Below are 16,801 nucleotides of genomic sequence, written 5' to 3' on the forward strand. Positions count from 1 at the left end.
TACAGATATATATTTTTTTTTTAATGACACAGGAAATTGATTTGAGGTTTTTTTTTTTTGGACTGGTGGATATGAAAAATGGACATAATAACAAGATTTTAGTATATACAGATCTCATACGCTCGTCTGATCTCGGTCATCAATGGCGTTTCATGAGCTGTTAATCAATGTACGCGTCTCTCTGCTTCATTCATTATAAAGGGTCTCGTCGTCTATGACAGGAGATAAGAGAAAAAAAAAGAAAAGCGAAATTATAGCATGAACTTTGACATTGAGAAAAAAAAATGTAATGATCAGTGACTATAAATACACGAATGGTTAAATGATGTTGCTATTTGCAAGTCCTGGTTTCAGATCACATCGTCTCCAAAGGAAGAAAAGCTGCACAATCAGTGGTGGCCACTAGATGTCAGTAGTGTTCTCCAGTTTTGGAGGTTCTCGTCTCCCCAGGGAGGATCTACTCTACCAATAAAATCTTCTCACATAACACATCTTCCAGCAATCAATATGCCCAACAGGTCTTTCAACAAGTATCAGTCTGCGAGAGATGTAATGGAAGCAAAGGTCTTACTAACACCAGTCTACACCACATCAGGACACATTCTGTTAACATTCTTCTGTATTACATAGGTTAAAAGGACTCACTAACCTCGAATACGTTGTTGTTTCCTTGCACGATCCATCGGTGACGTGCCTGAACAGGGGACACGTGGTTATATTAATTATTTGTGGCATAACGACCAATAAATTACGTTATAAAGGGGATGGAGAGCTTTACAGCTGGGAAAGCAGAGTGTTTTGTGAAGACCTGGGCAGGATGAGGTTAATATTTTATGGGGTTTGCTTGTATAATTAATGCAATGAGAACAGCGGTGGGTTTGCTGGGAGTTATAGTTTCACAATAGCTGGAGATCACAGCATGCTATGGAAAATGAATACATTACTATGAGCAAATCGGCAAAAAAAATGTTGCACTGTCTCCATTCACAATGTGGCGCAGTAACAGGAGATTGCAGGGGACATTTACAGATTTGATCAACCGGTTTTGCAACATCTAGACTTTTGGATTTATTTGTGTTCTTTGCTTGCAATAAATAATTGCGGTTCTGGATTTTTACAAATCTGATAAGAAAAAATGCTGGAAATGATCAAGTTAATATCGGTGCACAGAAGCGCTCGTACAGAACGTCGCCTTCTACTCCAGTGTTATCAGAAGCAACGATCATTATTGGAAAGAACGACACAAGATATTCAGAAAACTGCCGTAACTACTCTGATAAATCTGACCCAATGGGTTTATATCAAGGGAGTCTATCGGTCGATTCATGCTGCCCAAACCATAGGCAACATGTGCACATATTGGAGAGACCCGTCAATCACTTGGAACGACGCTGGGAAGAGCCGGCCAAGTCCCCAGCTAGATCTTCAAACTACATTTTCTCTGAAATGTTGGAGAATATCAGAGAAAATTATATCTGTCTGCAATCATACAGGCGGGCTAAGATTCATGCTGCCCGTGGTTTGGGCAGTATGAATCGACTGACAGGTGCCCTTTAAATTGTCACTGTCAGCAAACAGATGGATCTGAACAAAAAAAAAAATTGAAATAAATCTTATCAAAGAGATATGTTTTTTTTACTCCACTCATTTTTTCTGCCTTCTGAACTCATCATTCACTGTGAAAAATTGCAAAAAAAATTTCTTGCTCAAAACTGACTGCCAGCACACTGAGAGATCAGATTACTGCTGCCTATTGAATTCTATGGAGGAACTTTGTGGGAAGAGAAGGGAGAAGCAGAGTGGGAGAGAGAGACCGGGTCAAACACACAGAACCATGTTTCGGCTTTCTAGTAAGTGATTTATCGCAACCTAGTGCTGGATTCACAGCTATATAGCTCAGTACTGCTGTATAACGTCCTCCATGCTGCTGCGGTCATTGGACATATACTGCGTAGAGACTGGAGAGTAGTAGAGATGAGCAAAATTATTTTAAATGAATCAGATTTGCTATAGATGTTTTTAAAATTTGGATTCTGACAAATTCAAAATTTTGGGGATGCAGTTGACGCAAATACAGAAAAATTGATGGCTGTCTGCCATTTTTAGGGATTCTGAGGGCAAGGAAAGGGTTAAAAAAGCAATTAATTATTATACTCACCTCTTCTTGGCCCTCAGCATGTATGTTCTGTTTCTCCAATCGCTCTTTTTTGGCTTTTCTCTCTTTCTGAGCTCCCGGCATTGTCATTCTTCAGTAATCCATCATGTCTGTATGTTCAGTATATGGGAGATATTGTACCAGCCAGCAGGGGCAGAACGATCGAGGTCGCAGAAAGTGAAATGTATGGCGGCACACAGATCCGGTGACTCCCTGCACTGCAATACCAGCTGCCGGCCATTTAGAGGACTGCAGCTGACAACGGCATACCCGTCACAGGTGGCTCATGGCGGTGCGTCATCCACCGCCCATGACTGGCATGCCAGCGTCAACTGCCAGCTTCTGCACCGGCTATGGAAGATGACTCCACACTTCATGGGAGAGGAGGAAAGTAAAAATAATAATTTTTTGTTGAACGTGGAACAATATACCAGGAAGGGGGCCAGGATGGGGCACATTATACCAGGATGGGGGGCATTATTTCTAGAATTGACCTAGGATGGGGGACATTATTACTGGATGGGGCACATTATACCAGGATGGGGGACATTATTACTGGAAGGGGTCCAGGATGGGGCACATTATACCAAGATGGGGTACATTATTACTGGAAGGGGTCCAGGATGGAGCACATTATACCAGGAAGGGGGACATTATTACTGGAAGGGGTCCAGGATGGGGCACATTATACCAAGATGGGGTACATTATTACTGGAAGGGGTCCAGGATGGAGCACATTATACCAGGATGGGGGACATTATTACTGGAAGGGGCCAAGGATGGGGGACATTATTACTGGAAGGGACCTAGGATGGGGGACATTATTTCTGGATGGGGCCCAGGATGGGGCACATTATACCAGGATGGGGGACATTATACCAAGATGGGGGACATTATTACTGGAAGGGGTCCAGGATGGGGCACATTATACCAGGATGGGGGACATTATACCAGGATGGGGGACATTATTACTGGAAGGGGTCCATGATGGAGCACATTATACCAAGATGGGGTACATTATTACTGGAAGGGGTCCAGGATGGGGCACATTATACCAGGATGGGGAACATTATATCAGGATGGGGTACATTATTACTGGAAGGGGTCCACGATGGGGCACATTATACCAAGATGGGGTACATTATTACTGGATGGGCCCAGGATGGAGCACATTCTACCAGGATGAGGGACATTATTACTGGAAGGGGTCCAGAATGGGGCACATTATACCAATATGGGGTACATTATTACTGGAAGGGGTCCAGGATGGGGCATATTATACCAGGATGGGGTACAATATTATTGGAAGGGGCCAAGGATGGGAAACATTATACTAGGAAAGGGCCCATGAAGGGGGACATTATTACTGGAAGGGGCCCAGGATAAGGGACATTATACCAGGAAGGGGCCCAGGATAAGGGACATTATATCAGAAAGGGACCCAGGATAGTGGACATTTTACAAGAAAGGGGCCCATGGTTGGGAACATTATTACAGCAAGGAGACATTGCTACAAGAAGGGGCCAGGATCAGGGACATTATTAAAGGATGGGGAACATTATTACATGGGGGGTGAACACGTATGTCTTTATAGGATCTAGAACACTACAATGGCCCATACATCTGGCGGGCCAGGTCCAAATTTTGCACCGGGGCCCATCAGACTCTAGTTACACCACTGCCATCTAGCCTCCACCCAGGGACAACTGAAAATTATAAAGATAGCCTGCAGAGGGGAAAACTGGAGAAATATGCTAGCTAGAGGTCATAGGATGGCCAGAAATGGTGTTATTTCTCATGTTCACAAATGGCAGCTTAATCTCAAAAGTCTTCTGAAACCACATGTACAGAAAACCTCAACAAAAATTTGCCACAAGACAGATCATGTAATTAAGAGCACCTATAAAATGCATATATATAATTGGAATAGAAAATAACACCCCGAGATTATGTTTAGGGCGACGTTCAACAGAATGCACCATTATGCCAGGTATTCAGGGGCAAACGATGTGCGATTTTAAGCAGGACCTAAAGTTTCAGTTCTTCTCCTCCCAAAAATAATCCAACTAAATCAATAATCAAGTCCTCAGCAGCTAAGTCCTTGAAAAAAGTTATGGCTCTTGGAATGTGGTGACACAAAGAAAAAGTAAAATTCCTGTGGTTCAGTTCTCCAGGGGTTAAATGCCATTAGTTGTATTTGTATACTATGTAGCCAGAGGTTCACAGAGATGAGTCACAGATAGAACCTCAGATCACCTTTGCGGAAGTGATCGATGGTCATGAGACCAGTTATGAGCACATTCTTTGTCATTTTAATAGTCCTATAAAAACTTCTTTAACCCTTTCTCAGCTCCCCAACCCCCACAACAAAGTTCAGAAAGAACAATGGACGCCCTGACAAACCGAGCGCTGATCTCTGTGCAAACAAAGCCGAAAATTGGACTAAGTAAAACATCAATCTGCAAAGTGTAAAGTGAAGGTACCTGACAGCTAGGGCGCAGTATACAGAAAAGACAAGAGCTGAAACTACATCATTAAGGTTAGACCCAGATGAGCTCCTGAGACACAGGGTGTGTAAAAGTATTTGCCCCCTCTAAATGCAAAACTAAACAAGGTTACCCAAAACAACACATCTTTTCTTTCTGTATGCAACAAAGCTGCATTCATCCAGGAACAGCGCCACTCATGTCTACAGGTTGCATGTGGTATTGCTGCTCAGCACCATTCACTTTAATAGCACTACAATACCACACATGACCTGTGTAGGGCGTGTGGAGCTGTTGCGTTTTTTTCGCTAGATAGTTTACATGAATCACTTTAAATGGAGCCTTTAGTCCTCTTAAAAATTGCACCTTTAGTGATCTAATAGCTGCCTCTGTTCTGCAGAAACCGAAATTTAATCAAATACTATGATGCTTGGTGCACCCTGGGTGTGGCCACAATGATCAGTGCACCGTTCCAAACCTGGTGATTGCCTAGATAGAGCACTGTGTGCAGAGAGAATTCTTGGTCACACCCAGGGTGCACCCCAATAAGCATGTTTGATTAAACTTCAGTTTCTGCAAAATGGAGGCAGCAATTAGATCACTAAAGGAGCGATTTTTATAGGGGCTATATTCCTACAAGGCTATGTGCTTAGTTTATAGAGTCAGTTTGGGCTGACACATTCCCTTTCAGAATATTCATACAGTTCCTCAACCTAAATGCCCTTTTCTTAGACCAACCATATGTCGTCATGTTCTGTTTCATTACTTCCATCCTGCCAGGGACTACCTACCTCCTGCCTTGTCTTCTCTTCCCTGCCACCACAAGAGAAATAGGGAGAGATAGCAGCCGGCTGGACAATCAGCTGAACGATTGTTTAGCTGTCAGACATTTAAAGTATATGGAGGCTTAAGGCAAGAAATGTAGGGGATCTCCCAGGTGTTCATCTTTAGTAGGTGTGTAGGGTGTCACAGCACTGTTGCAGGATATCTCAGGGCTAGGGGTTCCTTCCCTATCCCTCAAAATAGGGGGCACCCTAGTCTATCCCTGCTCCCCAGATTACTTTTGATGGTGAAGATGCCGGGGCCACATGCATTGCTGTGCTCCTATATCAACTCTTATCTGTCCCTTCCCCCACCCAGGAAAGTGGGGAGTAGATGTGTATAAGAATACACCAACCTGGCAAACAAGGTAAGACGGACAGGGTTAAATGAAATTACCAATCACACAAATATGCACTCACAAACAACAGAGTGGAACACCAGGGAGTTAAGGTAGGAGAAACCAAATAGAAGAGGATGAGGACGTGCACACAGACAAACAACAAGCAGCAGTCTTTTGAACAACTCTACAAACGCCACCTCCAACAACCAACACCTTCAAATTCCGAACCAGGCAGTATGAAACTAACACTGGTAATCTCTGATTTCCAGAGGTGAGTATATATAGCAGATGGGAGTGGCCAACACTGAACAGCTGAGTCCATCAAAGCAGGAAACTCCAGGAGCTCTCAACTGCAAAGATTAACCCCTGCACTGCTAGCAGAAACCTGCACTAAGTGCTTCTTATCAGTGCAGGAGTATGTGAAATCAGACAGTCTACTGGCCCTGCTCTGTCGCGGTAAACTTGTGACATAGGGTTTCCTAAACATCTTCTTAGGTCTATCCCATATCTATCTATCTAATCTGTCTGTCTATCTAATCTATCGATCTATCTATCATCAATCTATCCATCTATCTATCTAATTAGATACCTCGAAATTGAAATTACAACACCGAGAAGAAAAAGTTGTGGAATTATGGAAATCACAAGATGGATAGATATGTTAATGATCTCCAAAGGATAAAAATATGGAAACAAAACATCTTGATTTATTCAGAATGGAGTATGAGCACCACGTGCAGAAATCCCCGCACTTATACACCTTGACATGCTCATTGCTAAAGTTTATGCCAAGCAGGCTGCTCACAGTAGCACGAGAGACATGCGGCATTGTTGTGTTGGAAAAGGTTTCTGGGACACTTTAGAGAAGTGGCCGCACCACTGGTTCCAGAACCAAATAACTGTACTGCTGAGTTATTCGTGTACTTGGAATAAAGAGTATAGGGGTCCAGCCACTGTACATTATTCCATCCCACACCATAATCCTAGGAGTAGGACTAGTGTGACATTCTTTTATGAAAGCTTCTTTCTGGTGTAGCCCACATGGTCTTGTCAGATTTGAAGACTGCGGTGTAGTGATCCATTATGTATTGGAAGTGAAATTAGAAATCACATACTGAGTGTAAGGCATCAAAGAGTGTCTACACAAAGCATCAGAAGGTATTTCCACCACATTGGGCTATGAATCCAATGTCCATCTACAGCTGTCCCATTGACCTCACGCCACTTCTCTCGAAGGCTGTCACTGTGCAGAACAAGATGGTAATGTAGGATGGAATGGAGGTCTATCCTGCTCAGCGATGAGTCTAGGATGCAATAATTGCCGGAGATTGGTCGGGACTCAGGAGACAACGTGGGCAATGCCATGAAGGGGCCTTCACAAGGGAACATAAACTTGTCCTAGGAGCCGTTTTTCCAACATGACAACCCCAGGCATCATGTTGCTCGTGCTACTGTGAGCAACCTGTGTAACCTAAACGTGCTACCATGACCTGCAGCATCTCCGGACTTGTCTCCCATCTACCACATCTGGGACGTCATTGGTCGGTGATTACACAGGAGCTGCCAGAAGTGGATCTTGATGATTTGCCCAAGTCCATTCAGCGGCAGAAGCTTCCTCATTGATTGCAGCCGAGGCTGTAAGTGCCAGGATTTCTATACATGGCACTCAGACTCCATACTGAATAAATTGAAATGTTTTGAAAATGTTGAAAATGTTTTGAAAATTTTATTTCCAATTTTTAATAATTTGCAGATAAGGAACATGGCTATCCATGCTATTACTTCCTTCATTCCATGACTTGCTTCTTGGTGTTAAAATTTTTTGAGGATTGCATCTCTATCTATCAATCAGAACATACATGAAACCCATGTCTATCAATCTACAAAACACTATTTCTAAACATATTTTTCTACCCAAGAACCAGAAGAGCTAACAGAAAATAATCCCATCATTGAAAGCTAGAAATATAGTCTCATTGTTCGGCATTATTGTGAAGCTCATGATGTTTATTTTCGGGGGTGTGGGTGAAATAAGAGCTCCGCAGCGCCATATCAGAATCCTGTTAACTCACACGTGCCACTTTAACTGTCTAACTCTTTGCCAACTCACACCAAGCAGCAACATGAGCTGAACCAGTGCCAGGCCTGCAATTAGACAGCATTGAGAAGGTCCTGTTCTGCTGACGTGGAGCAGCACAAAGTGAGGATGATCCAGCATCAGACCATAATCTGGAGGAAACTTAATTACACCACTCTCATCACAGCTTAATTAGTGCCACTTAATATGAAGCGTTAAACTATGTTTTATTATAATGCCAAGCTCTGTGGGAGGGCAGCGCTGGGGTGAGGAAGAAGGGCGATGTATATTTTTATCTATACGCCGTTGTATTTCTTTTTTTTCTTTTGACATTGGGTGTTCTGTTGGCAAAGCAGGGGTGGTACAGTTTAACCCTTCTCCGGTCAGAGGCAAAGCATGCAAGTAAAATAGGCACCAAGACTAACCACGGAGAGATGAATGGAATATAATGTCTCATGTCCACGTATTAAACTTGCCTGTGTAAAAATCCAGACTGATTTACACGTTTGCTTGATTGAACTTCCCATTCAATTTTTTTTTTTAGAGACAGCGCCACTCTTGTCCGTTGGCTGTGCATGGTATTACAGCTTTGTCAATTTTATGTGAGGTAGAGCTGTAATACCACACACTGTCCATGGATAATAGTGGATAATATTTGGTCATCTCACTTGACAGGTTTCTGCTTGAGATGGGCATGGGTCTAAACTGACAGCATCAAAAATCCCTATGGTCACTATCAGGCCAGGATTTGTGGCCATAACAGGAGAGCAAAAATTACGCTTGCATGAAACTGCTCTTGGGTATATATAATAGTGGTCACGCCAGATTGATTACAAGAACAAGTTACTATCTCTTTTGAATGGTTGCCCTTTAAAATAAATGAATTGTTGGACTCACTATGAGGTGGATCCATCAAGCCCAAGGTCCGGGTGGGCACATGGGCGTTTGTGCAGTAGCTAGCTGGGGCATGGACAGCTAAGGGACAGGAGACCACAGACAAGTAGGCAGGATGTAGGAAAACACAGGCAGGTGTCAGGGAACCGCAGGCAGGAGGAGAACGTTAGAAAACCACAAGCAGGTGGAGGATGTCAGGAAACCGCAGGCAGGTGGAGGAAGTCAGGAAACCGCAGGCAGGTGGAGGATGTCAGGAAAAAGCAGGCAGGCAGAGGACATCAGGAAACTGCTGGCAGTCAGAGGACATCAGGACACTGCAGGCAAGCGGTGGATGTCAGGAAACTACAGGCAGGCAGAGGACATCAGGAGACTGCAGGCAGGCGGTGGACATCAGGAAACTGCAGGCAGGCAAAGGACGTCAGGAAATAGCAGGCAGGCAGAGGACGTCAGGAAATAGCAGGCAGGCAGAGGACGTCAGGAAACCGCAGGCAGGCAGAGGACGTCAGGAAACCGCAGGCAGGCAGAGGACATCAGGAAACCGCAGGCAGGCAGAGGACATCAGGAAACTGCTGGCAGTTGGAGGACATCAGGACACTGCAGGCAGGCGGTGGATGTCAGGAAACTGCAGGCTGGCAGAGGACGTCAGGAAATAGCAGGCAGGCAGAGGACGTCAGGAAACCGCAGGCTGGCAAAGGACATCAGGAAACTGCAGGCAGGCAGAGGACGTCAGGAAACTGCAGGCAGGCAGGTGGAGGACACCAGGAAACCACAGTCAGGCAGAGGGCGTCAGGAAATCGCAGGCAGGTGGAGGACATCAGGAAACTGCAGGCAGGTGGAGGACATCAGGAAACCGCAGGCAGGTAGACGATGTCAGGAATAGTGTTGAGCCATCCCCGTAGTGTTCGGGTTCAGTTCGATTCGTCGAACACCGGCATGTTCGTTGAACGGTTTGTCGAACACCGTTAAAACCAATGGCAGGGATTGTCTGCCACTCACTGTAATGCCACAGCCATGGTGGTTGTGGCATTACAGTGGTTGCCCAAATTGATGGGAACAGTGCTCACAGTGAAACATGAAAAGCCGGCAATTCAGCAGCGGCATACACCGGTACCCGACAATTTAGAACAGAAAGAATAGAGCTTCACACATAGATTAGATAGATAGAAACATGTCAGTCACATATATAAGAAGTACAGTGACAGTGTTGATTACTGTACTTGTCATTTATTGTTAAAATAAAGGATTTTTTTAAAACAAAATTGGCGTGGGGTTCCCCGTAATTTTAGCCTCTAGCGGAGGTTAAGCAGACGGCTGGGGCAGATGTTTGAAGCCTGGGAAGGGGGTAATACCCACGGAGCTTCCCAGGCTACTAATATCAGCCCCCAGCTGAGTATCTAGCCTTTACTAGCTATTAAAATGGGGGACCCAAAAAAAAATGACGTGGGGTCCCCCCTATTTTAATAGCTAGCAAAGGCTAGGCAGACAGCTGGGGGCTGATATTAATAGCCCAGGAAGGGTACCATGAATATTGGCCCCCTCCCAGGCTAGAAACACCAGCCATCAGCCGTCCCAGAAATGGCGCATCCATAGGATGTGCCAATTCTGGCACTTAGCTTCGCTCTTCCCACTGCCCTGTAGCGGTGGCAGTGGGGTAATAGGGTTGGGGTTGATGTCAGCTTATAATGCCAGCTGACATCAAGCCCAGGTTAGTAATGGAGAGGCATCTATAAGACAACCCCATTACTAACCCCATAGTCAAAGTTAAAAAAAAACACAAACACCCAGAATAAAGTCCTTTAATTGAAATAAAGACATATTCCTTTAATGTTCTAAATTAAACCCTACTTACCGTATCGCCCATTCCAGCTGAAGCCAATGTTTTCTGCAATAAAAGTAAAATAATAAACCAACCTCATCCTTACCTTTCCATGGTTCCCAGGACGGCTTCAGCTCTGCTACATTGACATGACAGGCTGGAGCGCAGCAGAACTCTGCCATCCAGCTTGCCATGCCGCAGACACTGAGAAGCTCCTCAGTGAAGCTCCTCAGTGTCTGGCTGTGATGGCATCCAGATGAGCCGAGTTCATGTCCAATGAACTCAGCTCACCTCATGCACATCACTGACAGCGTGAGAGAATTCTCCAGCGCATGCGGTGCCGGCAAATGACGTCACCGCTTGAGCAGGAGAATTCTCCCATGCTGCAATGGCATTGAGATGACAGGCTGGATCGCAGCTGAGCGCTGCCATCCAGCTTGTCATCCTTCATAGACACTGTAGAGCGCAGGCATGAAGGATGACAAGCTGTATGACAAGTGTGGCGCCCCTGAGGGTTCGGTCACCACAGGGGTACTGCATCTCACCCAGAGGTGTGGTATTTCACTCTCAGGTAAGGAAGGAGTACAGCTCAGGACCCTAACACCTGCATTCATTACACCACACTCCAGAGGGCAGGGTGAGATTGCTCCTACGGGAGAGCACAATCCCTGGTCTCTGGCTAGAGTGGGGGGAACCACAGTAAAGGGGAACCACGTAATGGGTGTGGGTGGAGGAAGTAGTTAAGGGGAGCACATAGAAGAAAGATATAAGTACAGACACCATCTTAGAAAGACATGCCAGTCAGAGGAGGAGAAGTGACAAGAGCAGAGGCTCTGTACGAGCTCTGCTCCAGAGGCGGGCCTGAACAGTGAGTCCCAAGTTGGAGAGGAAGGAGAGAAGAGAGGAGAAGGAGCAGGAAGGCTCCAGGAACAGAAGAAGGGACCCTAGGGGTACGGGCCGTGCAGAAGGCCACCCGTACGCTCGCATCTACCGGGAGGTGGAGGGGTCAGGCTGCACACAGGGTACCAGATCCCTCAACTAGCAAGAGATTGCATATCTTAACTAGAAACCGGAGGCTGCAGTATTTCATGTCCTGTAGCCAACAATCCATGCCATTCTCACCAGGAAGGTAGCTACATAGGACCCAGGGGACGGAACAGACGTCGCCCGCCAAGGCCCGCAGATACTGGACTGGGACTCTTGGTATGAGGTTCAGGGAGACAGCCAGAGAGAAGACACAGAAGGGGTCCTGCTAAGTACTCCAGAGATATCTGAGGGTGGACTGAACCCCTCACTGAGTAAACGCAGCACGACGTGGACAGTTATATTGAGCTCTGTAACTTGGACTGCAATAATCGTGAGTAAAGACCCTGGGACTGTACCACCTTGTCTCTGTGTTTCTTGCTGCGCCATCACTCCCTGCACTACAACGCCCAGCACAACCTGCTACATCTTCACACACTGCCCTGGAGCTAACTCTTCCTGTGGGGAGTCATAACATCCTTGCTGCAATACCACCAGCTTCAGAGGACTGTTCCGCAGCAACAGCTCCCTTTAGTCGCATTCCACAGGTGGCGTAGTCGGACTCTTTAATAAAACCTATACATATAATTTCCCTTGGATTGACCGCCCTGGGTCACGGACTGGGTCACCGCCACTGTGACTACAACCCCCAGCATCCACCGACCCGGCACCGGGTACCCCACGGCCCAGGGGGCGCGTCAACTTTGGCGTAGTCGGCAGGATATGTAACCCACCCGTTATCATCGGGTATTGTGCGCCTAAAAGACTGTGTTTTCTACTAAATGTGGCGCCCGCCCCTGAAGAATGGGCGCCATTATGTGCGAGCCAAACAACATCAAAAGATCACCTCCCATCGTGGGCCGGGTCCCAGAATGGCGCCAAAAGCGTCACCCACCCACTGCAACTGTGGCCATGACCCTGGACCTGTCCATCAGTCTGGAAGAAACGCCCCCAGGTGTGACCGACAGCAGGCAGACATGGGACCGCCCCAAAAAGGGGAGAGCGAAGAATAAAACTGGAAGACGGGGTGTGGTCTGGATCCTTCCAGACGGACCATACCCGGCAGGGAAGATGGAGACAGGTGAAGCAGGAATCAGTGCTAGCGGCCTGCCGTCACAGGAGGCACCCCTCACCCTGGAGGAGTTAATTGCCAGGCTGTCCCGGGAGGATTCCGAGTTCCTCTGCACCGGGATGGAAGACCTGAGCTGGAGGATGGAGAGGGCCCAGCAAGACGCTATCATCGGCTGGAAGAAAGAAATGGTGGAAAGGTTGGCGAGCCGGCAGCAAGCACCGCTGCCAAGCACGGACAGCGCCCCAGCCGTGGCGGATCCGGACCAGCACCAGGAGGCAGAGTGCAGCGCAAGAGCAGCCGCGGGAGCAGGTAAGAGGAGTCTCCCTGTCCCGGGCGCTAGAGCCGCTGACCCACTCCTGGGCCCTCTGGCGGAGCCGCTAATCCCGGGCGCTACTGATACCGGTCCGCTCCTGACGCCCCAGCAAGGCCCTCTGCCCGGGGCCGCGGCAAGCGAGGACCCATTCTGGACCCTCCTCCCAGGACACCTGTCCCCAGGCGCTACTGACACCGGCCCGCTTCTAACGCCCCAGCAAGGCCCTCTGCCCCCGGGCGTGGAAGATGAAGATCCATTCCAGATTCTCCTCCCCAGATATCGGTCACCGGGCGCGCCCGCCCTAGACGTCCTTCAGGCCCTGGAACCGTTACCTCCGGGCACCAGCGGCACTGGCCTGCTCCTGGGCCCCTTGCAGGAACCACCTCTCCCACATTCGAGTGGATATGCAGACGCCGTCCATGGGATTGGTCCGCAGAGGTGGAGGACCAGCGGCCCTCACTCCTGTCAGCTCCCCAGCTCCCTGCCGACTCCCACGGTAAGGAAGAGGAGTATGAGTGGGACAATCTCGGGGAAGATCTCATGGGGTTTTCCCAGAAAACCAAAGCAGCGGCGGCCCGCAGAAAAGAGCACTGCAGGCGGGAGCTGGCGCAGCTCGAGAGGGAGCGACACGTCCAGCGGGTACTTTGGGAGAAGCTGGAGGCCCGCAACATGGAGGACAAGGCCCAGGCCCACAGAACCAGCAGAGCAGCATCCGGACCCCGAGCGGAAGGGGTCATTGTAAAATTCAACCTGGAAGGAGGTTGGGGTTTTCTTCTGGGACCAGCATTCTGATACTGACCTCTTCGTTAACCGGAGGGATGTGGAGTCCCACCTAAAAGAAGGTCACCCGGGTGATTATGTCACGTATACCAGACACCGAGGTGAACGGGGCTGGTAGACACCGAGGTGACCGGGCCTGGTATGCCTTGAATGTCCACCGGGTGGGGAAAGTAAGCAGCTCCTCACCCTACAGTGCTGAAGACCCGGCTGGGTCAGCCTACAGTGGACAAGAGCTTCCCCGGAGGGAGCACCACTACTGAGCACAGTAGCTGGAACTTTAACTGTAAATAAGTTACCCGTCAGGGTGCAGCAGAGACACTGCAAGTTAAAAGAGTTTATGTTTACCCAGTTGCCCGGAAGGGTACAACCACAAGTTAAAAAGTTATGTGTGCATACTTACCCGGTAAGGGTACCAAAAACTGCCAGGCTGAGGACTGTGAGCAGCCAAAAACTGATCTTGTAAATATTTCCACTTATTAAAGTGCCCCTTATTGGTTTTATAATTGTACAACAAATGAACTCAGAACAAAAACCCGTTTGGCGTGGCCGAAGACGTGGTCCAACGCCGGATCGCATAAGCCCTGCAGCCACACCCAGGGCTTACGTTGAGGGTTTTCGGACGGGTCCCTCATGTTCGTGTTTACCAGTTAGCACTTTATTAAAGAAAATGGACACCTGGTTGCAAATTGCACTGTGACCGGTTGACAAAAGTTTTATATGAAAAATGTGTTGCCAAGAAAAATGTTTTGATATGACAAATGCTTGATATGAAGAAAAATGTTATTAACAGTGTTTTTAAACATGCTTTGATATATTAACCCCTTAAGCCCCGCGGGTGGTTTGCACGTTAATGACCGGGCCAATTTTTACAATTCTGACCACTGTCACTTTATGAGGTAATTACTCTGGAACGCTTCAACGGATCCCCCTGATTCTGAGACTGTTTTTTCGTGACATATTGTACTTCATGATTGTGGTAACATTTCTTCGACATCACTTGCGTTTATTTGTGAAAAAAACGGAAATTTGGCAAAAATTTAGAAAATTTAGCAATTTTCAAAATTTGAATTTTTATGCCCTTAAATCAGAGAGATATGTCACACAAAAGAGTTAATAAATAACATTTCCCACATGTCTACTTTACATCAGCACAATTTTGGAATCAAAATTTTTTTTTGTTAGGGAGCTATAAGGGTTAAAAGTTGACCAGCGATTTCTCATTTTTCCAACAAAATTTATAAAACCATTTTTTTAGGGACCACATCACATTTGAAGTCACTTTGAGAGGTCTTTATGACAGAAAATACCCAAAAGTGACACCATTCTAAAAACTGCACCCCTCAAGGTGCTCAAAACCACATTCAAGAACTTTATTAACCCTTCAGGTGCTTCACAGGAATTTTTTGAATGTGGAAGAAAAAAATGAACATTTAACTTTTTTCACAAAAATGTTACTTTAGACCCAATTTTTTTTATTTTCACAGGGGTAACAAGAAAAAATGGACCCCAAAATTTGTTGTGCAATTTCCCCTGGGCACGCAGATACCCAATATTTGGGGAAGAAACATTGTTTGGGCGCACGGCAGGGCTCGGAAGGGAAGGAGCGCCATTTGACTTTTTGATTGTAAAATTTGCTTGAATAATTAGCGGACACCATGTTCTGTTTGGAGAGCCCCTGTGTGCCCAAACTTTGGAGCTCCCCCACAAGTGACCCCATTTTGGAAACTAGACCCCCCAAGGCACCTTTCTAGATGCATAGTGAGCACTTGGAACCCCCAGGTGCTTCACAAATTGATTCGTAAAAATGAAAAAGTGAAAAAAAAAACACTTTTTCATTTTTATGAATCAATTTGTGAAGCACCTAGGGGTTCCAAGTGCTCACTATGCATCTAGATAGGTGCCTTGGGGGGTCTAGTTTCCAAAATGGGGTCACTTGTGCGGGAGCTCCAATGTTTGGGCACACAGGGACTCTCTAAATGCAACATGGTATCCGCTAACAAATTGAATGGAAAATCGGCTCAAATTGTTAGCGGACACCACATTGCGTTTGGAGAGCCCCTCTGTGCCCAAACTTTGGAGCTCCCCCACAAGTGACCCCATTTTGGAAACTAGACCCCCCAAGGCACCTTTCTAGATGCATAGTGAGCACTTGGAACCCGCAGATGCTTCACAAATTGATTCGTAATAATGAAAAAGTGAAAAAAAAAACACTTTTTCATTTTTATGAATCAATTTGTGAAGCACCTGGGGTTCCAAGTGCTCACTATGCATCTAGATAGGTGCCTTGGGGGGTCTAGTTTCCAAAATGGGGTCACTTGTGGGGGAGCTCCAAAGTTTGGGCACAGAGGGGCTCTCCAAACGCAATGTGGTGTCCGCTAACAATTGGAGCCGATTTTCCATTCAATTTGTTAGCGGATACCATGTTGCATTTAGAGAGTCCCTGCGTGCCCAAACATTGGAGCTCCCCCACAAGTGACCCCATTTTGGAAACTAGACCCCCCAAGGCACCTTTCTAGATGCATAGTGAGCACTTGGAACCCCAGGTGCTTCACAAATTGATTCATAAAAATGAAAAAGTGTTTTTTTTTTCACTTTTTCATTTTTACGAATCAATTTGTGAAGCACCTGGGGGTTCCAAGTGCTTACTATGCATCTAGATAGGTGCCTTGGGGGGTCTAGTTTCCAAAATGGGGTCACTTGTGGGGGAGCTCCAATGTTTGGGCACACAGGGGCTCTCCAAACGCAACATGGCGTCCGCTAACAATTTGAGCCGATTTTCCATTCAATTTGTTAGCGGACACCATGTCGCGTTTGGAGAGCCCGTGATGTGCCTAAACAGTGGAGCTCCCCCACAAGTGTCCCCATTTTGGAAACTATACCCCTCAAGGATTTTATTAAGGTGTATAGTGAACATTTTGAACCCAGAGGTACGGCACAGAATTTGTTTACATTAGGTCATCATATTGAATAAGTTGTCATTATTCTTGAGCGCAAGTGCTCGCTACTTGAGTTTGCATCGGGTA

General features: G+C 46.7%; 1 long non-coding RNA gene across 1 annotated transcript in view; it reads right to left on the bottom strand.

Moving 5' to 3' along the window:
• LOC141171601 (uncharacterized) overlaps positions 1–16,801 on the bottom strand; it is a 48,015-nt gene continuing 31,214 nt past the window's right edge. Inside the window, exons 2-3 of the long non-coding RNA XR_012252357.1 lie at positions 650–694; positions 1–212 (exon numbers count right to left, since the gene is read on the bottom strand). This is a non-coding gene — a long non-coding RNA (uncharacterized lncRNA). The remainder of the gene's footprint in view (positions 213–649; positions 695–16,801) is intronic.

This window comes from Phyllobates terribilis, unplaced genomic scaffold (genome assembly GCF_046119375.1).
Source record: "Phyllobates terribilis strain yellow unplaced genomic scaffold, ASM4611937v1 Scaffold_12__6_contigs__length_324123572, whole genome shotgun sequence".
Lineage (NCBI taxonomy): Eukaryota > Metazoa > Chordata > Amphibia > Anura > Dendrobatidae > Phyllobates > Phyllobates terribilis.